Source organism: Aquarana catesbeiana, linkage group LG04 (assembly GCF_042186555.1).
Source record: "Aquarana catesbeiana isolate 2022-GZ linkage group LG04, ASM4218655v1, whole genome shotgun sequence".
NCBI lineage: Eukaryota > Metazoa > Chordata > Amphibia > Anura > Ranidae > Aquarana > Aquarana catesbeiana.
In genome coordinates, this window is record NC_133327.1 from 565,490,700 (window position 1) to 565,507,432 (window position 16,733).

Genomic DNA, 16,733 nt, shown 5'->3' on the forward strand with positions numbered 1-16,733 from the left:
ACAATTGTTACATAAAATCAAGAAAACAAATTGAAACACCCGCTAATAGCAGTGTTGTACTTTTTTAATGACACAGAAATTATAAAACTTCCCTGTAGAATCAATAACCAAGTTAATATGACAATTAGACAGAACGTCTGTATTTCACAAATTCAACCGTTACTATACTGCAGGTAAGTAAGTGATTAATAAATTATAGAATGTCTTGCGAGCAACTAGGGTGAAAATTATGTAATCTGTAAGCAAGCAGCAAATAACACACTCCCAATATAAATGTGAAATATTAAACTAAAAACAAAGAATGCTGCACTAATGATATAAAATATAGCCAAACTCTTGGTGTATCAATATTACTGTGCAATAAATACCAATACAAAATGTGTAAATGTACACTGATGCGATATAAACTGTATCCAATCTCTTAGTGCATCAATTTTCCTGTGCAAAATGTGCGAATATACAATAATGAGATGTATTCATATAATTCTTCTTATACTAGTCCAAATATATATCCTGTGCTTGAGTGTTATTAAGTAATTGATTAATAGTGTCAGGATAAAGATCTGTTTTCCAGGGTGACTAAAAAGCCTATTTTGACCAAACTTAAGTGTGAGGTCACACTTTGTGAGGTGAGCGCATTTCTAATGGGGGAGCACTGAGGTGAACTTGCATAAAGCACGTTTTTTGAGGCTCTGTGAAGATTAAATAAGTTTCATCTTTATCCTGACACTATTAATCAATTACTTGATTACACTCAAGCACCGGATATATATTTTGGACTATTATAAGAAGAATTATATGAAAATATCTCATTATTGTATATTGGCGCATATTGCATAGGAAAATTGACACACTAAGGCCTCATGTACACTGCTGCTGTTAAACAGACGTTTAGGAGCAGTTGGGCATATTTTTCAACTGCTCCTGAACTCTCCTCTGTTATCTTATCAGTACATGTATACAGGGTCGTTTATAGTCATTTCTAGGCAGATGAGTTTAGAGGCCTTTTTTGAAAAGCAAAAAAAACAGTTCAGATGCTGAGTTTAGAGGCATTTTAAAGCGCCAAACGGTTCTAAATGCTGTAATTCGCATTTAGCCGCGTTTCGTTTACAGGCGTTTTTCATTTTTGGCTATTTTGAAAAAAAAAACGATTTTAAACGCAAACGTGGCATGTAAATGCAGCAAAACAGATGTTTTAAACGTGGGTGACTATCTGTCAAGTTAAATCGTTCAGGAGAGGTTGTAAAAACGTCCTGTGTACATTAAGCCTAAGATTGCGCCCCAGACGACGTCAACTTATGACAAAACGTGTGTAGGGTGGTCAGGAAGTACTGACGCATCGCGTGTTCGTTTCCCGGAGAGTCACAGGCGTTCGCAGGCCGGCCGGCTAGTTTTGTGCTTGTTTTTACCTTCTACATTGTAAGTGTTACTCCTTTTATTATTAAACATATATTACGTTATTACACTATGGATAGCCTTTTCTTTTTCATGCCCTGATGTTTTGGCACCGGAGGGCCCCATCCATCCATTGCATCTATACCGATCTCAGATCAGTGTCCCTGGTATTGTGTTTTTTGACATCTCTTGGAAAGGCCCTGGCTGGGTATATAGCCGCAAGCTCATTACTGCTTGCCTCTGGTAAGCGCGCATTTCTGTTGGTGTTTTCACAATCACTGGTGATGGAAGATTGCACGTTTTCAATTTGAGTTCAGCTCACGGCTACTGTTTTTGCACTTTGGACTATTTTTCTTAATCAATTTTGACATTATTCATTTTGTATTGTTATTGCATATTCATTTTTGCACGGTTACACTGTTATCACATCAATGTGACACTGTCTCTCACAATCTTTAGCGCAGCTATTAATTATTTAGTTTATATCACATCATTGTATATTTGCACATATTCTATCTATGTTGGTATTTATTGCACAGGAATATTGATGCATCAAGAGTTTGGATTTTTTTTTTATCATTAGCGCAGCATTATTTGATTGTAGTTAAGTGATTAATGACATGAAATAAAATTTAGACGTTTGCTATGTCAATGGAGTGGAAACGATAAAAATAATAATGAAAAGTTGAAGCTTAAAGAAAAATCTACAAGGCGGTTATTGACTCGACAAATGGTTATTCAACTGTATATAATAATCAATAAATCAATATTTAAGATAAAACAATTGAATATAAGGTAAAAATCAATACGACATAATTAACCTTTCCAAAATGGCTACTGGTTTGAAATGATAGTTACCAGAGATTAAAATGGCTACAGTGGTTTCCAAGATGGCTTCTGCCTAGAGAGGGATTACGTCTTGCACCCTCCAGTTTCAAAGTATAAGGGGTCAATGAATCTTTATAAATGTGGAGATATGAGTTGATGAATGAAGTGTGTGTGTCTGAGTGTCCTTCCATGGCATCGATCTTGATCCTATATACCATTTTGGACAATAGGCTCATAAAAATTTTGTAAGCCTAGCCCAGAAGGTGTAACTGCTTTTTCATTGGTTGAAAGATCTATTCATTACCTTTTTGTAGATTTAGGCAATACCACTTTCAACCACTAAGCGTGTCCAAGGGCAGCAATACTTGTTCTGAAATATCTTCTAAGTAATATGTTTAATCTTCATAATGTGTATCTGCTTGTATAGTGGTGCATGTAGAGATACACGATATAGAGAATATATATATAAAAAATGTTATTCAAAACAATGATTGGTATATTTTTAAAATATTTGAATATATTGGAGTGAGGAAAAAACCTGATATTTCTTTAAGATGTTTAACTACTTCAATACAGGGCACTTACACCCCCTTTCTTCCCAAGCCAATTTTCCGCTTTCAGCGCTGTCGCTGTTTAAATGACTATTGCGTGGTCATGCTACACTGTACCCAAACAGAATTTTTATCATTTTGTTCCCACAAATAAAGCTGATGGGCACTGATGGGTGGCACTGATATGCAGCACTGGTGGGCACTGAAAGGCTGCACTGATGGGTACTTATGGGTGGCACTGATAGGCTGCACTGCTGGGTACTTATGGCTTCACTGATGGGTAGTTATGGGTGGCACCGATACGTGGAACTGATGGCATTGTTAGGCATCACTGATGGCACTGGCAGGCATTGGGGATGGGCCCTGATTGGCATTTCCCTGGTGGTCTAGGGTGGCATACCTGGTAGTCCAGTGTGGTGGCCATCCCTGGTGGTCCTGGGTGGACATCCGAGGTGGGGGCTGCGCTGATAAACAACTAGCACAGACCCCCCCCCCCCCTGTCAGGAGAGCAGCCGATCAGCTCTCCTCTACTCATGTCTGTCAGACGCAAGCAAGGAAAAGCCGATCAACAGCTCTTCCTGTTTACATCGTGATCAGCCGTGATTGGACACGGCTGATCACGTGGTAAAGAGCCTCCGTCAGAGGCTCTTTACTGAGATTGGTGTACCGGTGTGTCAGACTGACACACTGCACCACTGATCGGCCACCCAGAACGAGAGGCACACCGCCCAGCCGTCATTTGACAGCCAGCGGGCGGGAAGCGGTTAACATGGACTTTGGCCAGTCTGACTGACTAGCCAATTTAGCTGAATAGACAACTCTTGGAGTCTTCACAATCGTCTGTCCACAGACAGGGATTTCATCTGGAAAACAATCAGTCAAGTGATTGTATTGTCGACTCATCTTAGTGGTATCAGGTCTTTTTTATTGAACAAACCAGAACATGTAAATATCTTTGGTTTCTAGCTTTGCAAATAGTTTGTTTATAGTGTTTAAGGATAGGTGATTTAAAAGTTGGGAAATAGCTGTTACATTGTTTCCACCACTGGGATAGGCTGTGCATATTGATAGTTACTGAAACTGATTGCTGTTGCTGTTCTGTCATTGTGAAAGATTGATCTGGGAAAGATGGCAGCTGGTAATGAACACCAGAGTCAGAAAATTAAATTAGTCCATGGATATTAGTATTCAATTATTTATGCTCTGACTTCACTCTAACTTTAATGCCATAGCAAGTTGAAAATAAAAATACAAATATCTGAAATGTTTATACTGTATACTGTAACTCTGAACAAGGAGCCACTCATAATCGGTCCCCACACCAGTGGTACTTACACTCTAAAATCCCAACCAATCTCGCACTATTATTATTATACCTTTTTTTTTATATAGTTCTGACATATTCAGAAATACTGTACAGAGAACACTGAACCAGTCATCGCACCTGAGGAACCACAGTCATCTGTCTCTGCACCTGAGGAACATGCATGCTTCTGTCCTACACTATTATTATAGTGGGGGCTTACTGTAAGCACTGTGTATAATACCTGGGCCCTCACTGTAAGCACACTGTATAACATGGCTCTCAACTGTCCCTTGTTTGTAGGGACTGTTCTTTTGACACCAAATCCGCCTGTCCCTCTGTTTTCCCTATTTTTGTATAATGTAGTATTCAACTACCAAAAGTGTTGTACAACACCAAATATTTCATCCAGACCTCATATAGCACTTATTACTTTTAAAACTAGTATAAAGAAAAACTAGAGGTGAAAAAATGTACATGTGTGGGTTTAACCACCTGCTAACCGCGCCATAGCCAAATGACGGCTACAGCACGGCCGGCTAATTCTGGGAGGGTGTCCTCCCTTGAACGAGCTTCTCGCGTGCCCCCTGGTTCATGCATCAGGCAGTGTCCATGACCATCACGGATCGGGGTAAAGGGCCAATCACAGCGGCTCTTTACCATGTGAACGCTCTGTCCAATAATGGAACGGTCACTGTCAACAAACTAGCGTTATGTCCGGTTCTCTCACACCGATTGTGAGAGGAGTGAGAAGCTGCAGTGTAAGGCTGCTTGTGTTTTTTTTTTGTTTTTTTTTTCTTTACTCCAAGTGCCCAGCAAGTGCACATCTGTGCCCCATCCATGCCCAGGAGTGCCACATCTGTGCCCAGCAGTTCTCTACATTGCACATCTGTCCTCTCTAGTGTCACATCTGTGCTACATCAGTGCCACTAAAGTGCCAATACAGTGCCCATCAGTACCACCCCATCATGTGTAAAAAATGCGTTATTTTCTTTCCACATTTTCCAAAAACTTGTGAAAAAAAAGACATGTTCAAAAGACTATTATGCCTCATAGAATATATGTTGGTGTGTTTGCTATCCAAAATGGGGTAATTTTGTAGGTAATGCCATCGTCCTGGTGCTCCATGGCCATCAAAAGTGTGATAGGTTGTCAGGAAATTACATGGGTAATTTATGCTTCTAGAAAGCCTGACTGTGCTTCCTGCATGTTGGGCCTCTGTATGTGGCCACGCTGTGTAAAAGGCATGTGGTATCGCCATACTCAGGAGGAGTACCAGAATGTGTTTTGGGGTGTAGTTGCAAATATGAATATGCCATGTGAGAGAAATAACCTTTTTAATATGACAATTTTGTGTAAAAAAAAAAAAAAATCTTAATTTTTGCAAAGAATTTTGGTGAAAAAATGTTAACGAGAAAAAACTCACCATGCCTCTTACTAAATACTTTGGAATGTCTACTTATCAAAACGCGGTCATTTGGGGGTATTTCTAATGTCCTAGCTTGTTAGTGCTTGTTGGTGTCTCAAGAAATAAGATAGGCTGTCAGTACATCAGGTGTGATACATTTTCAATGATTGGCACCATAGCTTGTAGTAGACTCTAACTTTCACCCAAAATAAATAATATACTCTGATTTGGGTTATTTTTACCAAAGATATGTAGCAGTACAACTTTTGGCCAAAATTTAGGAAGAAAAATTAATTTGCTAAATTATATAACAAAAACGCAATGTTGCATGACCGCACAATTGACATTCAAAGTGTGACAGCTGAAAATTGGCCTGGTTAGGAAGGGGGTATAAGTGGCCAGTGGGCAAGTGGTTAAGTAGAGATGTAAAATTTCTAGACCTTTTGAAGCCATCGGAAAAAAAAGTTTTTTTTACCCTGTTTTTTTTTTTTTTTTTTTTTTTTCCCAGGGAAAAATTTAAGTTTTTGGAGAATATGAAAAAAAATTTCAGTGTGGAGTCATTTTGTTACTTTGGGAACATGGAATGCAGTGTATATAAAAGTATTATGCTGGAAATAAAAGTACAGCCTACTCAGTGAATAAACTAAACTTGCTTCTCAAAATGTCATTTTTTTTAATTACAAATGTAATAACACGGACTGTATATATGTTAAGGCCATTTCAATACAGTGAATCGGGAAAGTATTCACGACGCTTCACTTTTTGCACATTTTGTTCTGTTACAGCCTTATTCCAAAATGGATTGCATTCATTATTTTTCTCAAAATTCTACAAACAATACCCCATAATGACAACTTGAAAGAAGTTTTACATTTTTGCAAGTTAATTAAAAATGAAAAAATTCCATGTACATAAGTATTAACAATGTTTGCCATGACCTCCAAAATTTGAGCTTAGGTGCATCCTGTTTCCACTGATCATCTTTGAGATGTTTCTACAACTTTATTGAAGTCCACCAGTGGTAAACTCATTTAATTGGACATGATTTGCAAAGACAGACCTGTCTATTTGAAGTCCAACAGAGGCATTTCAGAGCTAAAACCAAGCCATGAAATTGTCTGTAGACCTCCTAGACAGGATTGTAGCGAGGCACAGATCTGGGGAAGGGTACAGAACATTTTCTGCAGCATTGAAAGTCCCAATGAGCACAGTCGCCTACATCATCCATAAATTCTTTATAAAAAACCTGCTCCAGAGCACTCTGGACCTCAGACTGGGGAGAAGGTTCATCTTCAATCATGACAACAACCCTAAGCATGCAGCCAAGATGACAAAGGAGTGGCTATGGAACAACTCTGTGAATGTCCTTGAGTGGCCCAGCTAGAGACTAGACCTTGATGGACCTTGCGAGGTTCTGCAAAGAAGAATGGGAGAAACTGCCCAAAAATAGGTGTGCCAAGCTTGTAGCATCATACTCAAAAAAAGACATGAGGCTGTAATTGGTGCCAAAGGTGCTTCAACAAAGTATTGAGCAAAGGCTGTGAATACTTATGTACATGTGATTTTTTTTTGTTGTTGTGTTTTTTGTTTTTAATAAATTTGCAAAGATTTCAAACAAACTTCTTTCACGTTGTCATTATGGGGTATTGTTTGTAGAATTCTGAGGAAAATAATGAATGTAATCCATCTTGAAATGAGGCTGTAACATAACAAAATGTGGAAAAAGTGTAGCGCTGTGAAATACTTTCTGGATTCACTGTATTGCTCTATGAGGAGCTTGATCAATTTTCTCCTGATTACAGGTGTCATTTTATCTATAAATGAAGATAGTATGTATTGGGAGGCTGCGGTTTGCAACACTTCCTTACTTGAAGATGCTGCTGGTGAAGAAACACTTTGTGATGATCCAGAAGCAGCAAAAAGAGTGTTTATGGATTAGGAACTCTGGAGAGAAAAGCTACCTGCACTTTCATTATGGACCTTATCATTTAATTGTATAAAGTATTTATAATGTCTTTAGGGTACCTCTGGCATGCCAGGATGGGTTTTGTCATCCTTGTAGCATTTGGAAAATAATATTTCCCCTCACAATATTTGCAAATTGCAGCTCTGCTTTCAGCAGAAATTGCACAGTGGAAATCTTTCCAAACTCTAGATGTTGGTCTCCCCATTTTTCTGAGAGGAGGAAAAGAAAAAACAATTTTCTGACCAGACTATAGGTAAACATTATGCTGTGATGTGTGGAGAACATGAATAGGAATCATTTAAAGGTTATAAAAATAAGCTAGTTTGTCAGACAGCTTTATCCTTCTACCTGTCAATTAAGGCCTGAGAGGACAGAAACTATCATCTACTGTATTCCAACAATCATCCACCTGTAATGGGTACAAGATGGAGCCTACAAGCAAACTAAACTCGAGCCTCTCCCCTGCAATGCCCCCTAGTGCCAGAAAGCAGGGTAGTAATTGTTCTCCTTTTGATTTTTTTTTTCTGAAAAGGGGAACTTATACTGTAGTTCTTCATGAACCGCATAAACGAGGTGTGCCTTATGTCTACATGTAGTACTTTTTGTTAAAAAAAGCATCCTTATTTCCCATCTAGGGTTGCCACCTTTTCTTTAGGTCAAACCCAAACACTTTAGCGGTGCACAGCATTTTTTTTGTAGCTGAATAGGGATGTGTTTTTTTTTTTCCGCAGCAGTCAAATTCAAGAACCAGGATGCAAGTGATCTTCAATCAGGTAAGGATTTATTGTGCACACAGATCTCTGCCAGGCAAATCATTTACCTCGGTATATATATTTTTAGTACATCAAGATAAGACATTAACTCTAATTACCATTTGCCCATTAATTACTGACCAATCATCTTACAGACCCAAATGCATCCAATTACAAATTAAAGCTTTTGTTAACACAAAAAAATAAAAGACCCTGTTACCTTAAAGCATGTTAATACAGCACAGCGCTTGTGCTGTGTCATTTGGCGCCCTGTATCACCTGTGTGATCCTGCCTGCCTATGCCCTTCCTCTGTACGTTGACAACGATATATCAGGGCTGCTGAGCCCTGACACCGTTATCAGCATAGTGTCTCCGTCAGCCGCAGCCCTGTTCTCTGTCTCCTGTGTTCTCTCCTATATCCTCTCCCCTCTCTGACTGTCTACTCGTGTCAGCGCCCGTAAACCCCCCCCCCCGCACCTGCTGCTCTCATACTTAACATTAAAAGCTCCCATCCCCTCTGTATTGGAAAAATAGGTTCTCCTGTGTCTGTGTAATATCATAAATATGCTTCTGTACTGATAACACAGTACCTTCCTGCGATCATGTGACTCCTCGACTCTGTCTCTCCTCCTCTCTCCTTTCCTCTGCGGCTGACAGCGGCAGTGCTCGGCCCTGCCTGCTGGAACTGTGAGCCTGGCAGAGGAGAGAGGAGGCAACTGCAACTGATCACAGGAAGACGGTGTGTTATCAGTACAGATAAGCATATTTATGATATAACACAAACACGGGGGAACTTATTGTTTCAATACAGAAGGGATGGGATCTTTTTATACAAGTGGCTTAATAACTACTTTAAGGATTGAAATATGTCCTATTATGTTGTGAATTCCCCCAATCCTGCTACATATCATCCAATCATATAACCAGTAGGGATGGGCTTGATGTTCGAGTCGAGCGTAAGTTCGACTTGAACATTGGGTGTTTGTTGAACAAATTGGACACTCGCGCGAAGTTCGCCCACCGCTGAGCACCCCATAATGCACTGCGAGATCACAGTGTATTAATGGCTGCTGATTGACCAAAGCATGCACTTGAACTGTATGCTTTGGCAAAACACAGCATGATGTAGTGTGAGAGCCATGATTGGGCCTTTGGCCAATCATGGCTCAGGGGCTAAGTCCACGCCCCACACTATATAAGGCTGCTTACACGGCGGCCGTGAATAGTGTGTATTAATAGAGATTAGGCAGGTAGTTAGTGTATTGTGCGGTCAGTCAGTGTAGTGCAGAGTATATAATACAGTGTAATGCGGTGTATATAAATGATAAAAATTTTGTTTGGCAATAGAACCGTTAGCGGAATATATATGATCATCCCCAAATATCAAACACATTACCATAGGACAATATGAGCATAAATTAGGTTTATTCGCCGATGACATCATACTTACATTAACCAAGCCTGAAATCTCTCTACCAACAGTACAAGCATTATGAGAAAAATTTGGGGAGGTGTCATATTACAAAAGCAATTAAAACAAATGCTATACCCTCCCTATGAATCTCCCTACTGCGATAATCGATAATCTGCGCCCAAAACATGGATTTAACTGGGATAACACCTCGATAACTTATTTAGGAATACAACTCACTTTCCCACCAACAAAAATATATGAGGCAAATTTCCCCTCCCTATTAGAACAAGTCAACAAAGATCTGCAAAACATACAGATAACCCATTTATCTTGGGTCGGAAAAATAGCTGCATTTAAAATGCAGACTTTACCAAAAATGTTATATTACTTTCGATGCCTACCTATCCCAATAACTTTTCACACAATTGAATACAAAACATAAACATTTTATATGGAATAGAAGGAAACCCAGAGTGGCATTTTCAATTTCAACTACCAATAAATCTTCAGGAGGAATGAATCTACCAGACATTAAGAACTATTACTATGCATCCTTATTAGACCAGATTACATTTTGGCTCACCACACCGGAAGACAAGTTATGGTTAAATATAGAAAAAAGAATTTACTAAAAGTTATGATCTCAATAGCTAATTCTTTACTCCCTAAAGTAATCACACCCAATCTACTAAGTATCAAAGCCACAATATTAGCATGGAAACACATCTTTTCTAAAACTAAAAATATAGAAATAAAATCCAAAGTATTTAACCCAACAGAAGTAATAAATTATTGCAGAATTCAATTATCAGTAGATGATTGGATCAAACAATGCTACCATTTATACAAAAATCTACCTTTGCACTTCAGGGCTGTAATTATGAGTAAGCTTGTAAAGTGTAACCGTTTAAAGGATTTTAATCCCAATAACCATATAGAAATTCCATCAATATTGTGGGAGTTTTTTTTACACACCAAAAGGAACGAAAAAGGAAAGGAATTTCCCTTTTCTATGATCTACTGACCTCCCATTCAAATACCAAAAATTCACATATGATGAAATGGGAGAGAGATTTAGATCCAAAATTTTCTTGGGACCAATGGAAAATATCCTTACAAATATTTAATACATCATCGTGTATTGAACACTGAGACAACGTGCAAAAAATAAACAGATGGTATTTAACTCCATACAAATTATCAAAAATCTATCCTTCCACATCCGACATTTGTTGGAGATGCAATGAGCAAACTGACAACCTTCTACACATTTTATGGAGCTGTAAAAACTTGAAAAGCTTTTGGAATTCAGTAACATCCTTCATAGCAGATATTACAGGGAACCTTTCCACGCTTACTCCTGCCACAGCCTTATTAGGTATAAATCTTGATAAATATCCCACAATATACAGGACAATTGTGGTTTATATTTTTATAGTGGCAAGACTCACAATAACGAGTCTGTGGAAATCTATTGATGCACCTAATCTATCTACAGTTATATCCAGACTAAATACTCAAGCACAATTCGACTTGATGCTAGCTTACAAGAACTACTCCACCACCACCTTTAGAAAGAAATGGCACAACTGGTTATCTTATCTTACCCTAGAGCCTCTAATTACTTTAAGGAATATAAATTATAACTTAAAGCCTCAGAATACTCTGAACAATCATTTAAGTAATATGTCGGTGTAGTTTATTATTTCTGTTTTCCCTTATATTTTTGTTTTCCCCTCTTCTAATATTCCTTCCCTAATTAGAGTTTAAATGGACTGAATTATAGATTTAACTTGGTGACCTCCCAGGCCTACAGTATGAACCCATTAGGGGTAGGTAGGTCCAGGACATCAAGAACTGAACAATCCTATACTAAATTCCTTTATAGTATAGATATTACTACTAATATTGATTACTGTATACGGCAATTTTATTTGTATTGTTTCTTACCTAACATGAAAAAAATGTATTGTTAAAAAAAATTTTTGTTTGGGTACAGTGTTGCATGACTGAGTAATTGTCATTCAAGCTGTGGTGGGAGCAACGAAAGCTGAAAATTGGTCTGGGCAGGAAGGGGGTGAAAGTGTCCTGTATTGAAGTGGTTAAGGGGCACCCTATGACAGAATTAAGAAAAAAACGGCGTGGGGTCCCCCCCCCCCAAAATCCATACCTGGTCCTTTGGGTCTGGTATAGATTTTAAGAGGAACTCCGCGCCAAAATTAAAAAAGAAAAACGGCAAGGGGTCCCCCTCAGAATCCATACCAGACCCTTTGGCCCTTTTTTCCTTTATAAATGTCATTATTCCCACAGCATGTTCTACACATCGCACAGATGCGCCACTTTACAGGCAGACTAAGGGGACCCTCCAGGCACGATATTTAAAGGAATATTTCATTTTTATTGTTTCATTTTAAGCATCATTAAAATCACTGTTCCTTTAAAAACTATTGTTTTAAAAACGTTTTTTTGCATTGATACATGTCCCCCAGGGCAGTACTCAGGTCCCCATACACTTTTATGGCAATAACTTGCATATAAGCCTTTGAAATGAGAACTTTTGATATTTCATGTTCGTGTCCCAAAGACTTTAATAGAGTTTGCATGTTCGCTAGAACTTTTTGCCTGTTCAAGATGTTCTGGTGTGAACCGAACCGGGGGTGTGTTCAGCCCATCCCTATTAACTAGCACTTCAAGACATTACTTCTTTCTAGACGTGCACTGCCAAAAAAAATGTTCATTTTTGTTTTCGTTTCATGCGTTTATTTTTTTTCTCGTTTTCGGGTCATTCGTTATGATCCCAATTCGTACATTCGTAAATTCGTATGTTCGTACATTCGCACATTTGCACATTCGTACATTCATATATTCATAAATTCGTACATTCGCACATTTGTACATTCGTAAATTCGTACATTTGTAAATTAGAAAATTCGGAAATTTGTAAATTTGAAAATCCAAAAACCCGAAAATTCGAAAATCTGAAATGGTAACTAACTATTAAATTATAGGTATTGTAATTTCCTTTCAAATTTGGCTGTTAGTGAACGTAACAAATACGAATTTATCCGAAATTACGAATTATCCGAAATAACGAATGCTGCATCTAAACAAATGGAATGGAACAAATTAATAATAATAATAAAAAGTTTTTATTATTGTTATTCATTATTAATTCATTACGTTCCATTTGTTTGGATACAGCATTTGTTATTTCGGATAATTCGTAACTTCGGATAAATTTGTATGTGTTACGTTCACTAACAGCCAAACTTGAAAGGAAATTACAATACCTATAATTTAATAGTAATAGTTATGTTATTATTAGTTAATTAGTATTTCAGATTTCCGAATTTCCAAATTTCCAAATTTACAAATGTACGAACATACGAATGTACGAATTTACAAATTTTTGAATATTCTGAAAAATTTGTTAAATGGGTTTTCGTTAATTCGGATATTTCCGAATTAACGAATTTGTTGAAATTTGTTAAAAAATGAATTTGGAAAGAAACGAATTGCACATGTCTACTTCTTTCCCTATGTCACATGGAATGACCAGATGCATCACGTAAGATAAGGTTAGAATTGCCATAATGTGGCGGTGATTTCCCATAGAATTTAATTAAACGTATCCTACGATGGCCTCTGGCATTGTACCAACATAGCTGACTTACACTCTGATTTCTGATAAACAGTCCACATGCCGGGACATCAGTGGCGGCTGGTGCTCCAAATTTTTGGGTGGTGCAAATGAACTGAAAAATACTGGAACAAAAACAACTGCAGCCACTGTGCCCATCGTATGCAGCCAACTGTGCCCATCGTATGCAGCCAACTGTGCCCATCGTATGCAGCCAACTGTGCCCATAATACACAGCCAACTGTGCCCATCATATGCAGCCTCTGTGCCCATAATATGCAGCCACTGTGCCCCCACCACCCCGCCCACTCGCCTGCCACTGTCTGACCAGCACTTACCCCATCATGGTGGCGTGTCCTGTTAGCCCCAAACCAATTCCCAAAACTGAACATGAACCCAAACCCAAATCCATTTATTCTGGGGAGGAGTTAGAGAGTATCAGAAAAGGGGATTGGGAGGTTCCTTATCCTTTATGAAGGGAAGGTGAGTCTCCTGTAATAGCAGTGACAGCAGGAGACCAATGCCCATATGCACCTGTCATTGTATGTGTAGGAGAAGTCAACTTCTCCTACACATGTAATGGCTTTAATTGATACCGGAGCTGAAGTTACACTTTTACAAGGAAATCCTTCCCATCACAAAGGAGAACTGATTTCTGTAGAAGGTTTTGGAGGGCAAACCACACCAGCAGTTAGGATATGGGTGAAATTGGCTATTGGCAAGGGATCAGGATTTATGACAAATGTTTTGGTATCAGAGTTACCCGAAAATATTCTTGGGATGGATGTACTTCAAGGTCAGTCAATTCAGACTGAAAGGGGTACATTCACATTCGGGTATCCTGATAAAGTGTATCTGATTAGGGCGGTGAAGGCTGTGGTCAGAGGTCATGCAAAATGGACCCCTGTCTACATTCCTCCACCGGAGAAGCCAGTCTGTCTCAAGCAGTACAGACTTCCTGGAGGCCACAAAGAGATTGGGGAGACTATTCTAGAACTGTTGAGAGTAGGGATCCTTAGACCTGCTGTAAGTCCTTTCTCGTCTCCAGTGTTCCCAGTAAAGAAACCTGATGGGACATATAGAATGACTATGGATTACAGAGGTCTAAACAAAGTGGCTCCTCCATTGAAGTCAGCTGTACCTGATATGATCTCAATTGTTGAGAAAATTGCTAAAGAGGCAGGAGAATATCATGCTGTGATAGACCTGGCTAATGCTTTCTTTTCGATTTTGATAGACCCAGAGTGTCAAGACCAGTTTGCTATGGTGTGGGATGGCTGCCAGTACCCTTTCACCATGCTTCCTGAAGACTATGTTCATTCTTCAACGATTTGTCATGAACTGATTATCCGAGATTTAAGTACCCTGAGTTTGAAAGTCACTGTGTTTCACTACATTGATGACATCATGATCTCTGGAACAAAAGAAGATGTAACTGAAGCACTGCACCTGCTGATACAGCACATGGAAAACAGAGGGTGGGCTATCGACAAAGTCCAAGGACCTGCCACAGAAGTGATATTCCTGGGAATGATGTGGACTGGGCTGCAGAGGAAAATTCCAGAGACAGTTGTGCAAACTATCCAGGCACTGTCACCCCCTACTACCAAAGAGGAGGCACAGAAGTTCATTGGAGTTGTGGGGTTCTGGAGATCGTTCATCCCACATCTTGGACTGATTCTGAGGCCTATATATAATGTCATCAGAAAAAAGTTCTCATGGTGTTCAGAGCAGCGGACCACATTCCTGGCTGCTAAAGAAGCTGTTTTGCAGCATCAGGGATTAGGACCTATGAGACAAGGAGCACCATTTCAGCTGGATGTAGTGGAGCAGAATGATACCATATCTTGGAGTCTGTGGCAGCAAATGAAAAGAAAGGACCAAGAGCATTACCCATTGGATTTTGGTCCAAACAACTGACAGGGGAACGGAAGAGATACACGCCCCTAGAGAAGTACCTGTTTGGGGCCAACACAGCACTTCAACATGTAGAGACCATTACAGGAAAGGACACAGTCACCATACATACTGCATTGCCAATAGCAGGATGGGTGAGAGATAATGGGCTGACCACTAGGGCAGCTGTAGCACAGAACCAGACACTAATGAAATAGAAGTGGTACCTTCCTCTCCTCCCTATTGATGTTCTTTGGGAGGGTCAGAAGTGCATTGTGACAGACTCACCTGGGACAGGGGCTTTTGGAGGGGACTGAATGCTAGCCTCTTGCCTACCGACTATGGGCCCTAGCATTTGAGGGAGCTACAAGCATTTAGGAAGATATTCTGTTATGTAATGCGAAAGGACATTATTAAAGAGGCCATGATGGCCTCTGCCGTTTGGGGTGTGGCTATATTCCAATGTTCTATTGTGTCTGTCTGCCTTGGATATTATGGGATGTGTATGTAGATTAGCTGTGAGATTGGTGGGAGCGAATTCCTCCAACAGCTCTCGCTGCTGATTTGACAGTCTACCCCACCCTGAATGCAAAGATGGGGGGATTGTCCAGAGTATTAGCTGTGTACCTGTGTTTTCAATAAACAGTCCATGTTCAGCAACCAAACGAGTATTGTCTTGTTTATTGTTGTGAGCGGTTTGGAATATCTGATATCTATATTCAGACTGGGAGGAAGTGGTATATGACGAGAGCACTCAAGCGGAGTGTGGGTCCTTTCGCATACAGGCAGGAGGCAAAGTATTGGTCAGATATCCATGCAAGAACCCATTTGGAGGAGAGATTGTAGCTGAAGGGCCGGGATTTACTGTTTATGTATTATTAGAAGGAACGCTTTGTTTTCCACTCCACAGGCTGTCTCCGATTTGATACATAGGAAGACCAGAGAAAAAGGGTTACATGATGGGCAGAATGATGGAAGACTGCAAGAGCTGCGGAGAGCAAGGCCTTTGATGTATTACAAGCCTGGACTTTTTTCTAAAGAACTTTAGAATGGACTTTCTAATTAACTTTTAGCCAAAGACTGAAACACCTTCTCAGTGACAGAAATATAAGAGGGGTTGCATTCAAGGAAAATTAATGTTTAGAATGAGTTAACTAATGAAGAGATTTTCTGCGTGTAGTCTGAGAGAAAAATCAAGGGCAGAATGTGTTGTGTTTGATATAAAATATATTTTTTCTATAAGACTCATAGCATTCTGGTTTCACAGACACAGAATTTCTCAAACAAATGCTGTTGGATACAATGGTAATGTAGATATCATTGTTGTATTCCGTTGGTAGTTTGAGAGCAGTTTATTGTCTCTATAGCTACAGTAAACAGGTAGGAGAGTGCCTTTCAAACTGAAACTCCCGAGATGCAGGTTTGTTGGTTGTTGAGGTAATAGAGTTTGTAACAAGCTGACATAGAAAAGGATTTATGATGCCTTAAACACAGCCCACTTCATCATGCTTTAACACCAGAAGCCACTCATCATGCAAGAAGGTGCCTGATCTCCAGATGAATCGTTGTAATGGAAATC